This window comes from Lissotriton vulgaris, chromosome 8 (genome assembly GCF_964263255.1).
Source record: "Lissotriton vulgaris chromosome 8, aLisVul1.2, whole genome shotgun sequence".
In the NCBI taxonomy this organism is placed as follows: domain Eukaryota; kingdom Metazoa; phylum Chordata; class Amphibia; order Caudata; family Salamandridae; genus Lissotriton; species Lissotriton vulgaris.
This window is the reverse complement of record NC_141696.1, coordinates 846286184-846303280: the sequence shown is the minus strand read 5'-3', so window position 1 is coordinate 846303280 and position 17097 is coordinate 846286184.

Genomic DNA, 17097 nt, shown 5'->3' with positions numbered 1-17097 from the left:
GCTGTGAGTAGTAGTACCTACAAAAGCCTTGGATGGCTATGGCAAAAGAAGAGAACCAGGGAAGGACACAGAAAATGGCCGCCTCCATAGGGCCAGGAGGACAGGGACACCCAAAAACAACATGGAAAAAGGATGCACCCAAAATGGCCTCCACCACATGGCATGGCCACCAACAACATGGCAAAATCAGTCACAAAGGAAGCATACACAAAATGGCCGCCACCACATGGCCTGCCCACCAACAACAACATAGCAGAATCATCACAAAGGAAGTAAGTACACACAAAATGGCCCTCACCACTACATGAAAAGAAAGAGAAGACAGACAATAAATGCCTATGCCAAAGGGACAATGCTTAGTTTCACAAAATGGACACACCACCCCCCAAATTGGTCACCCCAACCATAAACAAGAAATCATTACATAGAGGACAGAAAGGAACTGGGAGTGGCCCATGCTCCAGGAAGACAAAACTACAACCAAATAACACATAAATGAGGACTTTTTGTAGCACAGGGGACACATTAAACATTTTCGAGGAACTTTTATGCAACTCGGGACATATTGTTCGCGAGAATGCAAAATCGGCGTGTTCGGCAACGCGAATCGAGGGAAAAGTCGTTATCGCGTTCCCGAGCCAGTACATTGAGCGCGCGAACAAGACAAAAAAGGTAAGGTCGCGTTCTCACACGGTGCGACGTTACCAAAAGTACGCGAGCAGTATTCCTAGGGTTACCTACTGGCAGGGAGTGCCATATTAGCTACACACAAGCAACCAAAAGCTGAAAGTACCACCATTACAAAAAATGTGAAGCAATCCAAAGCCATACACGGTGTAATTAAAGTTACACCACAAAAATAGTTGATTAACTTGAATGCACCTATGGCTGTGAGTAGTAGTACCTACAAAAGCCTTGGATGGCTATGGCAAAAGAAGAGAACCAGGGAAGGACACAGAAAATGGCCGCCTCCATAGGGCCAGGAGGACAGGGACACCCAAAAACAACATGGAAAAAGGATGCACCCAAAATGGCCTCCACCACATGGCATGGCCACCAACAACATGGCAAAATCAGTCACAAAGGAAGCATACACAAAATGGCCGCCAACACATGGCCTGCCCACCAACAACAACATAGCAGAATCATCACAAAGGAAGTAAGTACACACAAAATGGCCCTCACCACTACATGAAAAGAAAGAGAAGACAGACAATAAATGCCTATGCCAAAGGGACAATGCTTAGCTTCACAAAATGGACACACCACCCCCCAAATTGGTCACCCCAACCATAAACAAGAAATCATTACATAGAGGACAGAAAGGAACTGGGAGTGGCCCATGCTCCAGGAAGACAAAACTACAACCAAATAACACATAAATGAGGACTTTTTGTAGCACAGGGGACACATTAAACATTTTCGAGGAACTTTTATGCAACTCGGGACATATTGTTCGCGAGAATGCAAAATCGGCGTGTTCGGCAACGCGAATCGAGTGAAAAGTCGTTATCGCGTTCCCGAGCCAGTACATTGAGCGCGCGAACAAGACAAAAAAGGTAAGGTTGCGTTCTCACACGGTGCGACGTTACCAAAAGTACGCGAGCAGTATTCCTAGGGTTACCTACTGGCAGGGAGTGCCATATTAGCTACACACAAGCAACCAAAAGCTGAAAGTACCACCATTACAAAAAATGTGAAGCAATCCAAAGCCATACACGGTGTAATTAAAGTTACACCACAAAAATAGTTGATTAACTTGAATGCACCTATGGCTGTGAGTAGTAGTACCTACAAAAGCCTTGGATGGCTATGGCAAAAGAAGAGAACCAGGGAAGGACACAGAAAATGGCCGCCTCCATAGGGCCAGGAGGACAGGGACACCCAAAAACAACATGGAAAAAGGATGCACCCAAAATGGCCTCCACCACATGGCATGGCCACCAACAACATGGCAAAATCAGTCACAAAGGAAGCATACACAAAATGGCCGCCAACACATGGCCTGCCCACCAACAACAACATAGCAGAATCATCACAAAGGAAGTAAGTACACACAAAATGGCCCTCACCACTACATGAAAAGAAAGAGAAGACAGACAATAAATGCCTATGCCAAAGGGACAATGCTTAGCTTCACAAAATGGACACACCACCCCCCAAATTGGTCACCCCAACCATAAACAAGAAATCATTACATAGAGGACAGAAAGGAACTGGGAGTGGCCCATGCTCCAGGAAGACAAAACTACAACCAAATAACACATAAATGAGGACTTTTTGTAGCACAGGGGACACATTAAACATTTTCGAGGAACTTTTATGCAACTCGGGACATATTGTTCGCGAGAATGCAAAATCGGCGTGTTCGGCAACGCGAATCGAGTGAAAAGTCGTTATCGCGTTCCCGAGCCAGTACATTGAGCGCGCGAACAAGACAAAAAAGGTAAGGTCGCGTTCTCACACGGTGCGACGTTACCAAAAGTACGCGAGCAGTATTCCTAGGGTTACCTACTGGCAGGGAGTGCCATATTAGCTACACACAAGCAACCAAAAGCTGAAAGTACCACCATTACAAAAAATGTGAAGCAATCCAAAGCCATACACGGTGTAATTAAAGTTACACCACAAAAATAGTTGATTAACTTGAATGCACCTATGGCTGTGAGTAGTAGTACCTACAAAAGCCTTGGATGGCTATGGCAAAAGAAGAGAACCAGGGAAGGACACAGAAAATGGCTGCCTCCATAGGGCCAGGAGGACAGGGACACCCAAAAACAACATGGAAAAAGGATGCACCCAAAATGGCCTCCACCACATGGCATGGCCACCAACAACATGGCAAAATCAGTCACAAAGGAAGCATACACAAAATGGCCGCCAACACATGGCCTGCCCACCAACAACAACATAGCAGAATCATCACAAAGGAAGTAAGTACACACAAAATGGCCCTCACCACTACATGAAAAGAAAGAGAAGACAGACAATAAATGCCTATGCCAAAGGGACAATGCTTAGCTTCACAAAATGGACACACCACCCCCCAAATTGGTCACCCCAACCATAAACAAGAAATCATTACATAGAGGACAGAAAGGAACTGGGAGTGGCCCATGCTCCAGGAAGACACAACTACAACCAAATAACACATAAATGAGGACTTTTTGTAGCACAGGGGACACATTAAACATTTTCGAGGAACTTTTATGCAACTCGGGACATATTGTTCGCGAGAATGCAAAATCGGCGTGTTCGGCAACGCGAATCGAGTGAAAAGTCGTTATCGCGTTCCCGAGCCAGTACATTGAGCGCGCGAACAAGACAAAAAAGGTAAGGTCGCGTTCTCACACGGTGCGACGTTACCAAAACTACCCGAGCTGTATTCCTAGGGTTACCTAATGGCAGAAATTGACAGGCACCCAAAACCTGACATACCCCACACATAAACATAAGATTTTCTAAATCAAACCAGTCCATCCATTAATTTCTAATTAGAGGTACACCAGAAAAACAGTTGATTACCTTTCATGACCCTATGACTAGTACCTCTGGCCTACTGGCAGAGTAGGCCACAAGTTTGGAGGCCTATGGCAAGAGCAAAGTGGCTGGGAAACATAAAATGGCCGCCAACAACACATGGCCAGGCCAACCACAGAAACTTATTACAATGAACTCAAACATGCCTACACACTAACTACATGGAGTACTAGGGTCAGCTATTGGCTTAAAAAAATAAAAAACTTTTAAATTACACAAACAGAAATTCCACAGCAGACATTGCTATTGCATAATGATGACCATAATCCAATGCCAGCCATGATGTTTGTTTACAAACTTGAATAAAAATGTAAACACAGAATTTTGATTTTACCCATGGGTACCTCTCTATGTAGCCTGGATGAAATTTAAAAAGAAATACAAGTTGGGACCTCATAAAAGTATAGGCACCCATCAATAATTTAAATCAAGGAATGAATACTGTAGTTAAAAAATTTAAAATCAAACAAACACAAGTCTACAACATCATACTCACTCATACATTACTGAACTTACTTGAAAAAGAGAATTCAAAATCCAAAAGTCCTCAGTAAAATCCAAAAAAGCAGTAATGCAGCCAACACACACAGAAAGTGATCCTGCCAGCTCAAAATCCAAATGAAAGTGACCACCTCATGGACAAAGCACTGGGAGGAGCCTGGTGGACAGGAACAGGAAGTTGTAAACTCCAGAGCCCTTCCTCCTTAATATTCAAAAATAGAGTAGAAACAGAAAGAGGACTCCTTCCCCCCCAAAAATCCATCCAAAGGTACAACTTTGAGGGGTTTTTCACTTGTTTGCTAACCAAAATGGTAATTTATTATTATGGTTTAACTTTTTTACATGCTCGCGAGTTATTCTGTGCAAGATTGCAGGTTCTGTGTGTTCGGCAACTCGATCTTACCAACAAACATACTCGTGCGTCCTTATGGCTTTATCGCGCTTCCAATGACGTTATCGCGTTCGCACAGTCGCACGGGAGGGTTTACAAACATGGTGGCAGACGCGACCGGGAAAAAGCGAACGCAGAACCAAGGTAAGCCATTGCCGCGCACGCGATAATGTTATTTAGCGCGCGACAACTACGCTCCGCACCGGATAGCGGAGTTATCGGCAGCTACGCGAACTCCGCGGAACGCGGAGTTGCCAAAACTCCGCAAACTCCGCAAACGGAGCGTAGTTCTTCACCCAGGGTTAATGATTTGCTCTTAGACGTCTGTCAACATTCCAATCGGTCGAAACCAAGAAGTGTTGGCCGCCATTTTGTGTCTCAGAGGCAGAAGAGAGCCAAAAACAAAAGAGGAGAACGTGAAAAGGGGGCAGGGTAGAAACTCCCTGACCCCCGGAACCCCTAGGCCTTCTCAGGGGGTCCCTAAAAGACCCAAAGGCCCCAAAAAACTTTTTTTTTTAAAATAGCGGGGTACACGCACGGTGCGCATACGTCGGCAAAAAAAAGACAAACAAAATACATTTAAATAACAAGTTTGAGTGTTTAGATGTTAGTTGGATCTAAAAAGAGCCGTTGTGTTCATTGAGTGTTTTTTGTACCTACAAGTAAGTACTGATGCAGAGTCTAAAGTTCAAGAGGAAGACTCTGTTCACCTCATCTGTGAAATGTACACTGTCTCCTCTATATATGCCTTGCATGTTTTAACACAAGTTGTTGTGGTATATAGAACCCATACCATAGTCTCTGAGGAAAGCAGAAACATACTTATTCACATGTTTCCCTGCTTTCTCAATCTGCTGGCAATATTGTTGGACCAGTTCCATTTTTGCCTTTGGCATATATTAGAATATAAAAAGGCAGTTTGGGGAAAAAGTGACATCAATTGCCCAAAGGTGTCCTTTAAAAGCATTTCTAGACCTACCCCAGTCAGAGTGCCTAGGTCATTGCCACCACAGTGCACAATTATGAGGTCAGGGTGTGGGAGATGCAAAACAGATTTTACCAATGGCATCAATTGGTGACATCTCAATCCTCTATGGGCAATCCACATAATAATCAAATTAATGTGTTCTGAGCACACCGTATTTTTTCAAAAATTAAACGTACATCAACCAAATATTTTGATCTGTGTGCTGCACCTAATAGAGTATACCCAAATACTCATAAAATTAAACGTGAAAATGTGGCTGGTCAACACAACGGTTAACTCAGACTTAGCTGCGCACAACTAAAGTGATTTCTAATGATCTAACACTTTTTTACTTTCTACTAATGCAATTTATTAATGTTGATACACAATGAATACCATCAAAAACAATGTACTATGATTTTTCAGACATACTTTCATAAAAATCCGTTATTAGAACAATACAATACAACTTTTTTCATAAAGAAAACAATGAACTCTTTGTTTTTTGTTGTCATTCGCCCAATGCATTTCGGGACTACTGTGTCAGAGTGCGTAGGTCATTGCCACCACAGTGCACAATTATGAGGTCAGGGTGTGAGAGATGCAAAACAGATTTTACCAATGGCATCAATTGGTGACATCTCAATCCTCTATGGCCAATCCACATAATATCCACATTTGGTAAATCAAGGTTGAGAAAGCATCTATTTGCTGCATACCTTTCACTCCAGAAAATATAGCTGTGTCCCACAATCCACACTCTAAGCATCTTGAAGGGAGATCTGGTTGTACTCAGATGGGCTCTGGAAATGAAATGGTAGTTTGAAAAGAAGGAGTTTATAAAAAATGTGGATGAGATTCAGTGCACTTGAAAAAAAAGAAATGATTGGTGGTTTCTTAAAATTCAACATTGAAAACTAGGGTGCATGCTACTGTTTTTTAAAGGGAGTAATGCTAATGGTTGAGAAAAAGTCCTTCAAAGAAACATTGCACAGGATAAGTAGGTATATTGAGACGTCAAACACCCTTGCTGGTTTGGTTTGCAACATTGTGTGATGAACTTTTCACCTGTGTGTTCAGTTTGGTGTTCTATGGAGTGTTACCATGGTAACAGGCGGAGAGAGCACTGGGGGAAGGTTGAACATTATGTGAGTTTGAAAGTGTTGAAAGGTAGAACCAATAAAAATGTTACTTTGGTTTTGAATTCTTTTGGGAAGAAATTTAATTGGTTATCTACATGAATATGTGTGGAAAATGAGAGGAAAGCAATGCCATTCTATGGTTCCAGTGACTGGTGCACAATTCCGAGATTCTGCTTAAGAAAATCCGATGTGTGATTGACACTGTTCTAAATCTACAAAAGCATTTTTAAAGGTGAGTTCTTAATTTGTAAGGGGATCTATGTTGTGCACTTTAAGTTAATAAGAAAAATGTGTTCTAATGTGAAAGCAGGAGTTTATTTGTATAGAGTCTGATTCTGAATTCGACTGCTTTGGGAAAAACATTGTGATAGGAGCATTTGGTATGTTAATGTGTTTGAGGAGATATTTTTTGCAGTACAGTGCTGTTGTTAAAAATGTAGAGTGTGTACATGAAGTGGTCTAACCACTTACACACTTGTATATCAGGGTTAGAATTCTTAGATAGTCTCCTTGCAGTCTAGTAAACATTCAGGGTATGCTGCACAAATGCCATAAAAAATCTTTCAGTAAAAGATAGTAATAATATCAGTGGATTGCAAGGGATATTTTGATTTGTCTAGAATCACAATGTGAGTCAGTATTTATTTCAGAACATAGTAGCAGAATAATTTGCTTAGTTGATGCGTTTAAAAATATGGGAATACATGTACTCATGAAGTGAGTCGGGCTTTAGGACATGTAGTGCTAGAAAGTCCTATGCAGTATGTGTGTCAGGCCTCTTAATTCCCAAATAGTCCCCATGCTGTGTAAGAAAGATTCTGGGTGTGCTGTAGAAATGCCGTAGCAACTCTCTCTGTAGCATGTAGTAATCATTTCAGTGAATTGTAAGAGATATTTTTATTTGTCTAGAATCATAATGTGAGTCAGTGTGTATTTGGGAATATTTTGACATAATCACTTGCTCGATCCATGTGTTTGCAGACATGGGAATACATGTACTCATGGAGTGAGTTAGGCTTTAGGACATGGAGTGCTTTCTACTCTTAGCACCTGCATGATACCAAACACAACTGTATTGCTCTAAACTCAGAAATATCAGTCCCACCATGACCCCCTACACTGCCTGAACACCACTGCACTGTCCTAAACACCATCCCTAGCAAATCCTGCTGAACTCCTTAAACACTACTGCACTGCTCTAAACCCTGAAACACCATCCTCTACAAATACCCCGATAATGTTGAAACACCACTGCACTGCCCTAAACCCTGAAACAGCACTCCCTGCATGATCTCCTACACTGCCCGAACACTGCTGCTCTGCCTTAAACTTACTTATGGAGTGAACCACACTTTACAACATATAGTGCTTCTAATTGCTATGTAGTATGCTAGTAGTGGTCTATAATTGTAAAATAAAATTGTTAACATGTATTTTTTTCTTCACAACAGTTTTTAATTATCTACAGATAGAAAAACCATCATACCTTCAAAGAGTGAGAAAAGAAAAACATATAAACAAGCTTACTTTTCCAAGAAAAAACAAGTACAAGATTTATCTAAACAATAATGTGTGGAAAAAAAGAAGAAAGCTCCTGGTAAGACAACAAAGGATTTTATAAAGAAAATAACACAAACAAAAAAAAGTGTGGAGAATCTGGAAAATAAAATTATCTGTAACCACAAAGAAAAACCAGACAAACAAGAAAAATGATGGAAAACTATGTGGTAAAGAAATTGTGTATAGTAAAAGACGAAAATATCAGTTTGTTGAAATTGGCAAGCGAATGTTTTATAACAGAGTTGTTTTAAATTTATTAAAAAATAAGATTTTTTTTTTTTTAATTTTATTTATATATTCACAGCGAAAACACATATACAATACATAGAAATCCATTACAGTTCGCAACCTTAAAAAAGAATAAATCAGCACAGATCATCATGCTAACAAAAAAGAGAAAAGAAAAAAAAAGAAAATTCTTTCCATTGTTTCCCTGCACATTTCATCATTTTAACAATTATCATTCCTCATAATAATTGCGGAATGCGGCCCAAATTGTTAGGCCCAAGTGTCTCTTCCTAGAACCCCTAACCGAGAAAAGCCCCCATTCCAATTTGTATAGACTGTACATTTTAGCTCGCCATTGTTTAAATACAGGTGGGTTTTCCTGCAACCACTCTGTAGCTATACACAAACGTACTACCGTCATAGAGAAAAAAATAAAATGGCGATGTTGATATAATACTTCCGATGACCTATTTGTAGGAATTTTCCACAGTAGCATCATGGCAGGTGTGATGACTAAAGGCATTTTAATAACCAATGTCAACGCCTTTTCAATTCCTGAAATAAAGCTCTGAAGTTTAACACAACTAAAAAAAATATGAACACTATCTGCATCATCATCCCTACAACGAAAGCATTTGCCCTCATGCCCACTCCCCCATTTTGCCATTCGTACCGGAGTATATTATAGGTCAAACAAGGTCTTAAAAAATTGAGCTTTTAAATTTGCAGACATTGATGATTCTCTCGCCAACATAAGCATATGTTCTACTTCAATATCCGGATCCCCTAGAGCAGTAACCCACTTCAACCTGACTTTATCGAGGTCATCTGTTCTTCCGAAAAGTAACATTTGATATAAAACTCCTATTTTAACCTGTCTTCTAACCCCTTCAGCCTCCGTGTTTGTTTGCATATCCACCTTAAGGCGGGATAAAAAGTCACGTATTTGAAGAAATTTGAAGAAATAGGTTCTAGGAAAATCAAACTGGGCCATTACCTCATCAAATGATTCATAAATCCCATTTTCCATGTAAAAATCAACCACCCATCTCACACACTTCCTCTGCCACTTTTGTGACATATCATCTGAAAATATTCCTGGTAAAAGCCTATAGGCTTTGATGGGTGTGTAATAAGACATTTTCCCCATTGTAGTTATTTTAACAAGCCATTTCCACACTTTAAATGCGCTAAGCAGTAGTTTAATGCGCGTACGTTTATAGTAGCTACCATCTAGCTCAATAAATAAACATTGCTTCACAATTGGGCCTAATAGCATTTCAAAAATAGTAGGAGCAATAGCCATATTAGCAGCCATCTCCCCCGTGATCATTACCCTCGTTTTTAACAAAAAACAAGTGACATAATAAAAGAAAAAATCCGGCACCTCTAACCCCCCCTATCTAGGGGTAATGTCATAAATGTTGTTGCCTGTCTGGGTCTACCTGGGCTCCAAATAAATTTACCACACATTGATTGCAAGGCCTGTAATCTATTTTTAGATATTTCTAAAGGTATTGACCTGAACAAATAAAGAACCTTTGATAACACATTCATTTTAACAATATTAGACCGACCAATAATCGTAAAATATAATCGCTCCCACCTATCTAGCGAAGTCTTGATTTTAGCAATCAACGCATTCCAGTTAGCATCAACCAATTTAGTCATGTTTGCTCTAATCTGAATAAAGAGACTGTAACGCAACAATACATTTCTGGCCAAAACCCATTTGGCCCATAAGCCTCCACATATAGCCCCAATGAACCCGGTCGGACACTTTCTCAGCGTCGAGTAAGATAAGCGCGAGCTCGCTTTTCTTTACACCTGCAATATCAAATAAAGTAATTACTTTATTTACATGATCTACCGTGCTTCTTTTCAGTATAAAACCATGTTGATGTTGCAACACTAGAGACACAATAACTTTAGACTGTCGATTAGCCAGGATCTTGGAGTAAATTTTATTATCAGCATTTAATAAAGATATTGCCCGATAAGATCCGACTAAATCAGGAGCCTTGCCTTTCTTACAGAACACCGCGATCGTGGCATCCGACCAAGATCTAAGAGGATAACCCACCTGTGCCATCTGCATAACTCTCAACAGCTCGTCCTTGATGATATTAAAAAACTGCCTATAAATCTCACTGGGAATTCTATCAGGCCCTGCTGCCTTACCTAAGGAGGCAAGATGGCGTCCGTGATGAACGCGTGAGCAAGCTGCTCCTGCCGGACTTCGCGGGGCATTCTCTGTCGGAGTAAGCGGAGCAGAGAGGGGAAAGGTGGCTCATACTCACCTGCACTAGATTTGCTGAATTTTCCGAGGGCTGCACTGGTGTGCACAGATTACAGGAGTGAATGCTGCTGCTGCAGCTGGCAATTTCGGGAGCACGGTGCACACAGAGGAGCCGGTGGCGTTCCTGTTGAAGCGGCTCACCTGGCTCACCTGGGCGGCAGCTAGAAGCTCGGCGGAGGACTGCTCACAGCGAGGAGAACAGCGGGGAGAACAGCGGAGAGCGATGCCGCTGAAAAATCCTCGGGGGAGAGGTCGAGCGCAGGGGAATGCAGAGCTGCAGGATAGCGTGGAGGTGGCGAACAAGGTGAAAGGAGTCACGCAAATTGATACTCAAAGTAAGGCAATGGAGGCAGGGCCTGGGGCAGCTGCAACTCGGCTAAAGTGGCGGCGGCAGCAGCGAGCATAGGGAAGAAAATCCCAGAGTTGTTTCTTTCTGCAAAAAATAAGGAGCTGGATAGACAGCAGCAAAGGAGCAAAATCCAGGTGGAAGTTGCAGTGGATAGCCCTGGTGCCTTGGTTGAGGGGGGAGCAGCAGTGCTTGATCAGAATTCTGGCCAGAATGGTGAAGAGGCACAGGGGAGCTTGGCGGCTAATATCCAGGATGAAGTACAGGTGATTGAAATGATTGAGGAAATAACAGATGGAGCTGCTAGGGTAACTGTAGCCACTAATACTAGGAAAATGGTTGCAGAAGGAACTACCCCGGCCCCCTTGGTAAATGAGGAGAGCCATCTTAACTCTAGAGGAGGTATCCCAAGCAGTCAGGAGATGATATCACATGTTACTGAGTCCGATTCTGCTGATTTTTACTCCCTCTCAGAGCAGTCAATGTCCTCCTCAGAGGATCTTGTTCAACAGCATGCGACCCACATGAGTATGGAGGACGGAAGTATACATAGTAGTTTCGACCTTGAGGATCAGGCAGAGACTGACTCTCGAACAGTGAGGAAACTCCACTTGAGTGGGAATGGGAATGGGGAAGTGGATATGGGAAATGTTGCAGTGTAGGAAAATCAAATTGCTGTTGTCTCAGGGAGAGAGCTGGAAGAAATTTCACTTGGCCTGATTTATCAAACTATCATGCAGCATAGGGAAGAAAACCGAGAAGAGAGCTTGAGAGTGCAGAACTCTTGTCGAAAATTGCAGAACTCGGTCAGGAGGCTGGTTAAGTCAAATGCGGAATTTCTTTCAAGAGCAAATGAAGCGGAGGCACGTATATTGACCCTGGAGGATGAATTAGCGCAACAAAAGACCGTTATTGAGACACACTTGGCTACTAAGGAAGATATCAACTGGAATATAGCGGACATAGAAAATCGGTCCCGCAGAAATACCTTGAGGTTTTTGCAAATTCCTGAAGGGAAGGAGGGGTCGGATCCTCGAGGGTTTATAATTGAGCTATTAAATAAAGTGTTGCCAGAAGTCACAAAATGGGACTGGGATAGGGAGGTTGAGCGGGCACACCGATTCCCATTCTGTATCAGAAACAACCAGCGAGATCAGAAGCAGAGAGCCATCTTAGTGGCATTTAATAGCTTCCTTGCTCGTGAGGAGATATTTTTGAAAGCGCGAGCGGATAAGAAAAGAAATGGACTTGATTGTGAATTTTTTGTTCGCCCTGATTTATGTAAGCAGTCAGTTGAATTACGTTGGCAGTATCAACAGTTAATCCCGCAATTTCAAGTTAAAGGTTGCAAGACAATTTTAATGTTTCCTGCAAAAATGAAAGTAATTTACAAGGAGCAAACACGTTTCTTTACGACAGTTGTTTTTGCAAAAGAATTTCTGGGCTCAATGTAATATAGGCTGTATTTAATTAAGGGGCTTGAGCATACCGGGTAATGAAATTATTAGCTGAAGTTACTTAAGGATGGTTATCCTTCTTCTGCTTCTGCTCTTTTCTCTGATGGTATTTTCTTGATGGGCGGTTTGTTAGGTATTATGCTCCGCAGGCAAAGGCAGGGGGTTGTGGGCAAGCTCGCATCAAGAGGACCATAAGTCCTAAAGCCTTGTTAATGGGTGGGGGGCAGATAGAGGGGGGAGGGGTTCAGGGGGGGTAGGGGCACTGGGGACAGGGGGTGGTGGGCAGCACGTGGGGGGTTTAAAAAAGGGGAAAATATTTTTCACAGCGACTAACACTAGAATTAAATAACTCTTGCAAAAGTCAGTTCGTTTGTTGGTGCATTATAATCAGTGGATCTGAAAGGATAAGGGCCTCTGAGAATTGGTTCTTTGATTTAAAATGTCAATTAAAGGAATAAGAATTTGCTCAATGAATGTGTCTGGGCTGAATAATCCAATAAAGCGACAAAAAGTAGCAGTTGAACTGAGACATATTTGCCCAGACGTACAGTGTATTCAGGAAACTCACACCCCGTGGTCTAAAAGGGAGGTGTTAAAGGAATTGGGATATTCAATAATTGCTGCAACTGGCCAATCTATTATGATAAGGGGAATAGCCATCCTGGCTAAACAAAATTATCTTAAGGGTAATATAGGTTGGAAGTTAATGGATAAGAACGGGCGGTGGGTTATAGCAGAGTGTAATCTCGAAGGGCGAAAGGTAACGCTTTGTACGGTATATGGAGCTAATGTGGATGACGCAGGGGTCTTGAATGAAATAAATTCTGAATTGGCTACTTGGCCGCAACCTGTGGTGGTATGTGGAGATATCAATATAAATTTGACAAATAAAGCACTTCAGGGTGGCTTTGATAAATATAGTGGGCGGAAACCGAAAGTTTATAGGGCACTTTATAATTTAGTTAGGGATCAAGGGTTAGTGGACGTGTGGGGTAGTTTCAGGGGACAAGATAGTCGTTTTACATTCTACTCCTACCCCCACAAAAAGCTGGTTAGACGTGACTATTTTTTTGCCCCTGTTTCACTACTGGGTGGGACCACAATATGCGTTTATCCAAGGATTACATCAGATCATGCTCCTATTGTACTTGAACTACTGGGCTGCCTCAACAGACCTAAATGCCTAAACTTTACATATGACCGGAAATTAGGGTTAAATACGGAATTTAAGGAGCACATGGATAGATGGATGCAGATTTTTTTCCAGAATAATAAAGAGACGCCAAACTTAGTACAGTTTGGGACACTTTTAAAGCATGTTTTCTAGGTGAATGTATTAGCTTTACCTCTTAGCAGCAAAAGAAACGTAAAACAGAGTTGGCCACGCTTTATGAGCATTTAATTGAGGCCGAAACTTCATTAACTAAGGGGGTTGCCATTGGCCTGAATGATCTATCTGAATTGGAGAATGAGGTGGAAAAGGAGAAGGCTAACGTCTTGGGGTATTGGGGCGCAGAGAATGCTAGAAAGTTTTTAACATCTAGAATGCAAAGACATGAAACTGGTGAAACAATTGGAAAACGGCTTGCTGTACGATTACGGATGAAGGAGTCAGCTTCAAACATTCAGGCATTGAGAGATGTAAATGGGGTATCACACTCTGAACCTCAGCAGATTCTTAAGATCTTTCATTGTTCTACTCTGAATTATATACGCAGCAGTATGGGGGAGAGGTGGGAGCGGACTGGATAGAAATGCTGGAAGAGGGCTTGAAGGTACTTGATCCCACAAATTTACAGGAATTGGAATCCCAGATTACGATGCTGGAATTGGAAAGTGCAATAATCAATTGTTAAAGAAAAACAGCTTTTTATAAGAAAAATTAACATATTGAAAGTATTGTTGAGAAGGCTTTTGAATTAAAAAAGGAGTTGTTTATTTTAGTAATCGTAATAGAATTCGAACACTAGATAATCGTAATAGAATTCGAACACTAGATAAGCCAATTAATGTTATGAAGGTCAAAAGTAAGTGGAAAAGACTAAATAATAGAACTAATTTTTGTAATGTTTTTTCTGGAGAATAGAAACATAGTTCAAGTTGTGAGCTGTTTTTAATGAAGAAAGTTACCTTCAGAGTAATGATTTGTTGCATGCAGTTGACACCAGTGGTGGAGCTTGTGAGGTTAAGAATGGTTGTTCGATTGAAAAAGAGAAAATTGTCCCTAGAAATGTAGAAGAGGTGTTAGCTGATAAAGTTTTAGGGAGACGTCCTAAGGTTCCAGTGTTTCACTTGGAATTGTAGTAGTATACGACAGGATTCAATTGATTTTTTTCGCAATTTCTTACGTAAGTATACTAAGAAAAGTGTTAAACAAAAGATTAAGATGTTGCAAGAATTAGACCCTTGCAGAGTGAGAGAATAAACGGGTTTGCAAGGTGATTCTCTGGCTTGCCTTTCTAAAAAAAGTATTTCAGAGTGTTTTTCACCATTTCAGGGTGTTAGCAGTACATCATACTGAAAAGAGGAAATTAGTGTGAAGGTTGTATTATGCAAAAGTCCAGCACTAATGTTAAAAAAGTTAAACAGTGCCTGTCTGTATTAGATGTAATCAACATTTGTGAAGAAATTGAGGTTAGCTACTTTGGTCCTGAAGAAGACAGTGTAGAAACTGATACATTAATAGAAGGAAATGTGGAAGAAAATGTACAGAAGTTTAGTACAGAAAATGTTGAGCAAGAAATTACAAGGTTTAAGGTCATTTCAGGTGAAAGGCCAAACTTTTCTTGTATTTGTTGTAAACAAATTCATTATAAAAACCGGGCCAGGTTAGTTGATCTATATTTAAAAAGTGAAAAGGAGAATAATAGTCAGTGGAAGGAATTTGCAAATTATTTATTGGTAGAGAATTGTTTTGATTTGGGTTCTGATAAACATATTTGTAAATATTGTTATAATAAATTAAATGAAAACAAAATGCCTGCTAGAGCTGTACATAATAATCTTGAGTTGGTAAATATTCCTTCTGAACTGATGGATCAAAATACTTATCAGTCTATTCTTATTCAATGTGTGCGTCCATTTCAGGCTATTGCTCGTATGGAGCCTAAGACAGGGAAATTGCCTCCTTCAGATTTACAGAGAGGATTAAAGGGAAGAGTTGTATATTTGCGTCTAGATTTAAAGAAAAATATTGAAACAATTGGTGTAGAAAATGTGGAAGAGGAACCTTTAGTTATTCTATTTAATTGCGTTCCTACGAAGAGTAAGAAAATCTGGCAAGAATTAGTGAATGTTAGGAAAGTGAAAAAGGCAACGTTGTATTTGGTAAAAAATAATCAATACTATAAAAATTTATATGTAGGAGAAGAGGAAACAACTGTAGAAGAGGACAGTGATTTGTCAACTGGACAAATTGAAAAAGTGAATGTGTCCAGAACTGAACAAATGTATGAACATTATAGTGTGCATCCACTTCACTCTAAAGAAGTGATGGGGAATACTATTGAGTTATTCCGAATGAAAGAAGCAAAAGGAAGTCCCATTAGTGTATGGGAAGAAAGCTTGGAAGCTCGTTGTTTCCCTCAGTTATTTGCAACAGGCAAAGGTGGACGATATGATGAATGACCTGTGCAGATTCCTGCATCTGAATACCGGACATCAAGATTATATGCAGAAGATCCAAGGTTTTGCCAATGTATTCCATATTTGTTTAATCTTCTGTTTGAGAGTGACTTGTCTGGACTTTCTTTTGCAGTGAACTATATACTAAAAAATGGAGTACATCTGCAAAATGTTTCGGCAAAAGACTTTATGGATAAAGTCCAACAGAAATATACTGTTTTGGAATCTCAGCTAATTAATCTCATGGCTTGTCAGCGTGGTACTAATGAGTATTGGTACAGTCGTCATGGGGAACTGAAATGTATGCTAAGAAACTTAGGAACTCCTACATGGTTCCTTACTCTAAGCTGTGCTGAGTATGCTTGAGAAAATGTACTTCAATGTCTTAGAGAGTCAAATGCAAACATAGAAAATATAGAATACAAGACACCTGGAGAACTGTGCTCTTTTGATCCAGTTAATGTATGCAGGTATTTCAATCATAGATTTGAAGCTATGATGTCTTTTATCACAAACAAAAAAAATACTCCTCTTGGAGAGGCTCTGGATTTCTTTTGGAGAAAGGAGTATCAAGCAAGAGGTGCTCCTCACATACATATGCTGCTATGGATCAAAGATGCCCCCACATTTGGAACAGATTCAAATGATAAAGTGATGAGTTTTATTGAACAGTATTCTACATGTGCTGTACCAAAAAGTACAGAACAAAAGAATTTAAGACATCAAGTCTTACAGTTTCAAACCCATCGTTGTGGAAAATACTCTCGTCGAAAGTACAAATCTAAGGATAAGTTCTACACAAAATGCCATTTTGGATTTCAACGTCCAGTAATATCAAAAGGAAGAGTGAACAATTTTATGTCATCTTTGCAACATACTGTCACAAGAAAAATCACTGAGAAATACCTACAACTTAAGAAGAAATGAAGAGTCAAAATACATATATGACTATAACCCAGTCATTTTTCCATGTGGAATGCTAACATGGATATTCAATATGTTGCAGACAACTTCATTGCTGTGGCTCGATATGTAACGTCTT